At 45.4% G+C, this 6,491-nt stretch overlaps 1 protein-coding gene across 2 annotated transcripts in view; it reads left to right on the top strand.

The window, feature by feature from the left end:
• The first annotated feature begins 4,150 nt into the window (after positions 1-4,150).
• The window catches only part of POGZ (pogo transposable element derived with ZNF domain), a 62,569-nt gene continuing 60,228 nt past the window's right edge, over positions 4,151-6,491 (top strand). Inside the window, exon 1 of one of the 2 annotated variants that reach the window (XM_044005488.1) lies at positions 4,151-4,437. The gene's annotated coding sequence lies outside the window, so the exon portion shown is untranslated. Of the gene's footprint in view, positions 4,438-5,109; positions 5,228-6,491 lie in introns of those variants that run through there. The other variant, XM_044005489.1, reaches the window with a different exon arrangement.

Raw genomic sequence — 6,491 nt, 5'->3', positions numbered from 1 at the left:
TAAATCTGACTTTACTTAAAAATATAATAAAAAAATTTTTTTAAAAGAAACCATGACATAAGAGGATGCGCCAAGGAAATTGGGATATTTAATCTGCAGAAATGAAGAATTAGTCTGCGGGAAGAAGCATTAGATTTATTGTGTATGCCTCCAGAGGTCAAAACTATGGGAGATGGATGGAAGTTAAAGAATTTTACCTTTCAACTCAGTTTAACAAAAGACTCCCTAACAGAATTGCCTGAAAATGGAATACACTATTTTGTGAGGTAGTAAGCTCTCATGAAGGGAAGTATTTTCTCAGTGTCTTTATAGAAGAAATTCACACATCCAAAAGGGGTTCGATGCCCTCTAAGGTCCCTTCCAAATCTAAGATTCTGCCAGTCTATGATTTCCTAGAATTCTTAGGGAAATTGGCCTCATTTAAAACAGGGAGGTAGTAAAATAAAAATATCTTGTATCCAATCCAGCCAAATCTGACTAAGCCCTACTATGCTATTGTAGCAAGATTACCACTTAGCCAGTGAAACTTACAAGTCTTTACTTTCCTCCCTTTTAAGTTAGGCAACTCAGCCCCCTCCTTTTTCGCACATAACACACACACATACACATTGTATCTTCACACACATTGTACCTTCTCTCTTTCTCTCTCTCTCTCTGTCTGTGCCTGTGTCTGTCTATGTATCTATCTATGTATCTATGTATCTATCTGGAGCCCAGACTAAATGCAGGCAGTCATCAATCTGTAAATTGGAAGTCATCCCAGATGGCAAAGATTTTCTCCTTTGCTGCCTCCAAAATGCCTTGCTCTTCTCACTCCCATTGCTTTGACCACCCTAAGATCCAGGGTCCAGGGGAAAACAGGTTGTTGTATCTATCCCTTTCTTATGAATCTGTAATCTTCCCCTTTTATCCCATTTATTTTATGGATTCTGATACAATTAGCCTCATATCAAATCAGAGATATAAAAGGCTACTTCAAAACAAAATCAGCACAATGACATCATAGACAACATCCATAACTTACTGCTTTTGAAGACATGTTAAAATAATTTATCGCCCATCCTACCCTGTCACTATCCAAGCTACAGGTGGTTCCAATTTTCAACCCATAGCAGAAACCATAAAGCAAAGGCATAGGGGGGAAAAAAAAACCAATATTCCCATAAACTTTAAAAAGCCAAATAATCTTTGGCTACTAGATTTTAATATAACCCAAACAGGACTTTAGTTAACCTTAACTTTTTCCTTTAGTTCCTCAAATTAGACAGAAACTGTTGCAGAAAGGAGTTAGTCTTCCTTAAGTAACTAATAGAATCCTTGCTAGTATTTTGGTCTTTGAACCTGAGGTTAGATTTCTTTAGTTTTACCAAATCAGTATTGACTTGACCTAGCTTCCTCATACATCAATCTATGGGGAACTTGTCATTAGTAGCCAAAGGATTTGAATTCAGTTTAATCATCATATTATTTTTATTTCTCCACATATACATGTGGGCTTGATCAAACATTACAGACCAATCAATGCAATTTAGAGTTTTTGCTTTCCCATCTCAACATGGTACTCTGGGAATATCCAAATACTAATCGGTTTCTCTTAGCCTTTCTTCTATCATCCCATTGTTTTCAGTGAGCTATAAAGTGTCATATATATATATATTTCTCTCCCAGAACTGCTTTCACATTTCCAGCCATCACTGGGGGCTTTACTGGGCCAGGGTTGGATAGAGTCCAGCGTTAGATGGACTAATTTATTTTTGTTAATGCTAGTTGAATGAATGGTGACTAGTGAGATTTCTAATATCTAATTGTGAGAAAACAGTTATGAATAATGAATTTCTTAGAGGACCCAGGGGTCCTCTCTCTCCCCCCCCCATTCCAAAAAGTCCAGTGTCCTTGAGATTGTCATCAAATCTCACGTGGGACAAACTCGAGGAAACAAAAGGAATGGGGAGAGATGCTTTGTCTAGATTGCTGAAGGACTGATGGGATTAAACCACACTTAGGAGGAAAACTATTTTTGGGGGGGAGCTTAACATTGCTTTCCCTACCAAGAATTGAGTTGTCTTCCTTGGACTTCATTTTAATACAGACCATCTTCAAGTCATGTCAACCAATTAGATTTGAATAATGCTAACCAATTAGATTTGTTTGATAGATAATGACCCACCTCTTACAAAAAAGGGATAAAAACTTGGAGAGGTAGTCATGTTGTCTCTCTTGGACCACATGGTCTCTGTGTTCTCTCTTGGGTCTCTTTAGGACCACATCTGTTTCTCTGAGAGACAACATGGATCTTTTGGGGGCTTTTCTCCTGTTCATACTAACTAGCATGCTATCACTCTGCCAGGGACCATGAGAAGTTTGGGAGACACATGGTCAATCCCTTAGTGGTATTATATTGATAAATTAACATAAGCTTATAAAAATCTTGTGTCTGTAGTAATTATTTTCAATGTCACCTAATTATAAGTCCTTTCTCTAAAGATTTTCAAATCACTTTAAGGTGCTTTCTTCGCAACAATCCTACGTGGTAAGTAGGGCAAATATTATCACCCTCATTTTATAGAGGAAGTTCAGAAAAGTTAAATGACAGACCCTGGTCAAAAAGCCAATAGGAAGAGTCTGAGACAATTGCTGCACCCAGGAATCTCCTAAAATCTAGTATTCCTTCTACTACAGCAAGCTGCTGCCTAAATGGATAAAACTTATTGGGTAGGTGCTGAATTATAAGATTTTTGACTGGAAAGGTATTTCAACAGTATTTATTCTAATTCTTTCATTTTATAGTTGAGGAAATTAAGGCACAAAGTCCAAGAATCAAAGTCTCCAGTCTGTTATAACAGGTGTGGACCCCTGGAGGAGGGGGTTACACTATTTTTGTTCCCAACAAGTAAGGAGAGGCGGCATAGCACAGCAGAGAACTAGGTTCCAAGTCAGGAATACCTGGGTAAAAGTCCTACCCCTGACATACTCTAGATATGTGATGCTGGGCAAGTCATGTAACTTCTAAGCATCCAAAACAACTCTTTGGGACTATAGGTTACGGTCCACTTTAGAAGAGGGAGTTCCCTCACGGGGGAGTTGGGAGTTCACTTTCAATGAAATTACAATTCCAATGAAATTACAGGTTTGGTCGAGAAAAAGAAATGACCCTTTTGTTTATAAAATGAAACAGGATTTACAGTAGAGGAGCAAATTAAGCACGGACCTCCTGCCAATTTTTCCTTAGTCAACTCTGGACTTAAAGCACAAATTGAGGTTATATCGGCCAAGGTACTTTGAGAACCAACAAAACCAAATTTCCATGGAAGAGACTTAAGCCTCATAATCTCTGGCAAAGGAAGAACCGACAAGATTGCTCATTGAAGAGAATGTGAGAGTTTGAGTTGCCATGGCTGGATGAGCCCGATTTCTTGGAATGGAATGCAGAAAGGTTTGAGAATGGGCCGTCTGGGATTTCGGGATCTTTGTTGACTCTATTGATGAGGGTACCAAAGACTTTTTTTTTAAGTTTCCACGGTAGCAACCACCTTGATGAGCCTTCACGAAGTCTTCTTGCCTACAACAGAATGCCGGGGAAGGGCGCCGGCTGCTTTTTGGAGCAACAATGCCATATGCAAAGACACTGGGCACGAGAAGGAATTCCAACGAGCAGGCGCCATTGTGCCTTCTTCTTCCAGCCATGCCAGTGACACACTATCCTAGTCGAGGTTGGCCCTGCCGCGTCTCCCCCGTCTGGACCCGGGCATGAGGCTCTCCTTGGGGCACCATCTTACTGCTGGGGTAGGAAAGAGGGAGGCCCTCTTACATCTTGCTTAGGAATCCATAGGGTGAAGAGGTGGGATTTCATTGGGCAAGACCATCTTCCTCACTTAATTTTTTAAAAGGGGAAATTTGCTGCTAAAAAAACATTTAAAACAATATCTTTTTTTCCCCAAAAATGTTTTTTTCCTTTATTTATTTATTTGAGTGCCCAGACAAACTTGACTAGGAAAGAAGACCGGGCCGAGGGGTTTGGGTGATCCCGTGACGTGCAGACCGCCCAGCCAATGGAAGGCTCACGAGAGGGGGAGGGCGGAAGTGACGCCAACGTATCCCTCCGCGGGGCAGGAGGGTCGGTGGGGGGAGTCGGCTTCTCTTTCCCCCGCGCCAGCTCCCGTATACGGAGCCACATTCCTTGGCCCCCCCCACCCCCCTCCCCCGGGGCCCTCCCGCCCCCCCCAGGGAAAAAAAACAACCCCACTTCACTCGGGCCCTAGGGGGGTTTTCTTTCTCCGTCGGGAAGCCGAGGCTTGGCCTGTCTCTTCCTCCTCTCCCCCTCCCCCTGTACTACCATCCCCTCCCACCCGCTTCTCCCAGCGACGGGGTGTAAGGTCCCTTTAAGGCGACGGCGCCTTACTCAAGTCAGACAAGCAGCGGCGGCGACCACGGGAGGAGGTGAGTGATCGGACGTTCTCTTCCTCCACCCCTTCTACCGGGGTTCCGTTATCTTTTCGGTGCCCACGGTGGACGGCCGGGAGACAATGAAGGAGGGGGATGGGAGGTGGGGGGGGCGCAAGAGGCTGGCGTCGCGCGCGCACGCGCCCACCGCGAATCACGGCGCGAGCGGAGGTGGCAGAGGGAGGGAGGAGCGGGCGCGGCGCGAGCGTGTGTGCGTGCGTGCGCTTCGAAGTCGCGGGACGGGGCGAGAGGGGAGGGGAAGTGCCCCTCGTGTCCCTCCCCCAGCCCCCACCCCACACACTCTTGCACCTCCCGCGCCCCCTTAAATGCCCTCACTCCGACAACATCCCCGCCTGCGTTTCGGGAAGGGGATGGGGGGTGGGGGGAGCCAAGCGTCTCGACCCAGAGGGAGGCTTGGGGGAGGGGGAGTGGAGGCGGCGGCGCGAGACGGCGGGGGAGGGGCTTGGGGACCTCCTCCTCCCTCTCCCGCGCGCTCTCGGGGTGGGGGGGTGGGGGGGTGGGGGGGTGGGGGGGGGGGGGGGGGGGGGGGGTGGGGGCCGAGCCTGCGGCGGAGGAGATGGTTGGTGGGGGAGGCGGAGGGATAACATTCCTTCATTGGGGCTGGGGGTTGCGCACTCTTCTTCGGCGCTGCCTCCCGTGTCTGGGCAGGGAGGGAAGAGTTTGGGGGTTTCTTTGGGTCGGGACGGGTGGATAGAAACACCCTCCCCCTCCCATTCCCGTTATGTAATCTCTCCCCGGCTGGATGGGCCCCCGAGCCTCCAACAAGGTGCGAATCCGTTTGCCCAGGGCTTGTCCCCATTCTTCGAGAGATGTCGCTCTGATTTATTGTCGGTGTTTTTAGCCTTTTTAACTACGGGGCTTTGATGATCATGTTTTAGAGTTAGGTGTTCTGCCGCGGCGGGCGCCATGTTTCTGCCAGGGACTATTTTCTCCAGTAGCTGGCGCCCCTGGAGCGAAGACACTGATTCGTCTCTTTATTCACCTGCTCTCTCTTCTGCGCTCTCGTTGTGCCCGTCCTCCCCCTCCCCCAAATTCTTTCGGTGTCCTCCGAAACTCAGAGAGTGCGTTTTACAATCTCCTGACTTTTATATTGGTCTTGCTTCATAGGATTTTTAAAGCTGGAAGAATCCTTAAAATCCCAGCAGTAACTCATTTTGTAGAGGAGGGGGACATCGAGACCAGAGGGGTTAAGAACACAGTTAGTTTACTCTGGACTCAGCTAGCTTTCTACTGCCCGGCGTTGGTCTCACTTCTTTGGCCCCTTTATTATTTGAACATTTCCTCATCACAGACTTGGTTGGCATGGGGAGTGCGAGGGGTGCCTGTGCCCTCTTGAAGAAGCTCTTTTTGCTCATTGGAGAGATCCAATAAGAAGTTTGGGTTTCTGATGTCAGTGAAAGTTAAAAGCTCCCTTATATTGATTCTTTTAGATGGATTCACCTAGTAGCAATAGTCTTCATTCTTTGTTTCTATCTTCCCTTTGGCTTTTTTGCTTTCCTTTAGTGGTGATATTGCACAAATTGGAGGAACTAATGGTCATAATGAATTATATTGGTGACAAGACAGTTCATTTTTCATTTCATCCTTTTACACCTGTGGTGTAACTTTGGGGAACTTTTTTTGTGTTTGCCCAGTGTCTTAGTTTCTAGTTTCCAGCATCTTGCTTGAGGAAAGAGACTATTTAATTCCTTGGTTTTGTATTTTCATTGTGTGACATCACAAGTGCCTTGCTCTGGAGCTTCTATTCAAGGGCCTTTGAATAGCTAATATTTCAGAGTCGGTAAAAGGCAAATGAAGCTTTTATTCAACAGTGTAAAATTGTACAAAATTACTCTTTTGAACCATTGCTTGGGAGTCAAGATTATTCATTTGCTAGTAAAATTGTAGCCCCATGGCAAGACTGGCAACTTGGTCCCTGAGAAAATGTTTTTCATAATAGGAATTTGCTTTATGCAACTCTTTAATTTTGATCCCTTACAATTTTTATTTTAAAAAAGGTCAGCTTGTTTACTAAAAAAAGGTGACTTTTT

Source organism: Dromiciops gliroides, chromosome 4 (assembly GCF_019393635.1).
Source record: "Dromiciops gliroides isolate mDroGli1 chromosome 4, mDroGli1.pri, whole genome shotgun sequence".
Taxonomy (NCBI): Eukaryota; Metazoa; Chordata; class Mammalia; order Microbiotheria; family Microbiotheriidae; genus Dromiciops; species Dromiciops gliroides.
This window is presented reverse-complemented; position numbering and strand designations above follow the sequence as displayed.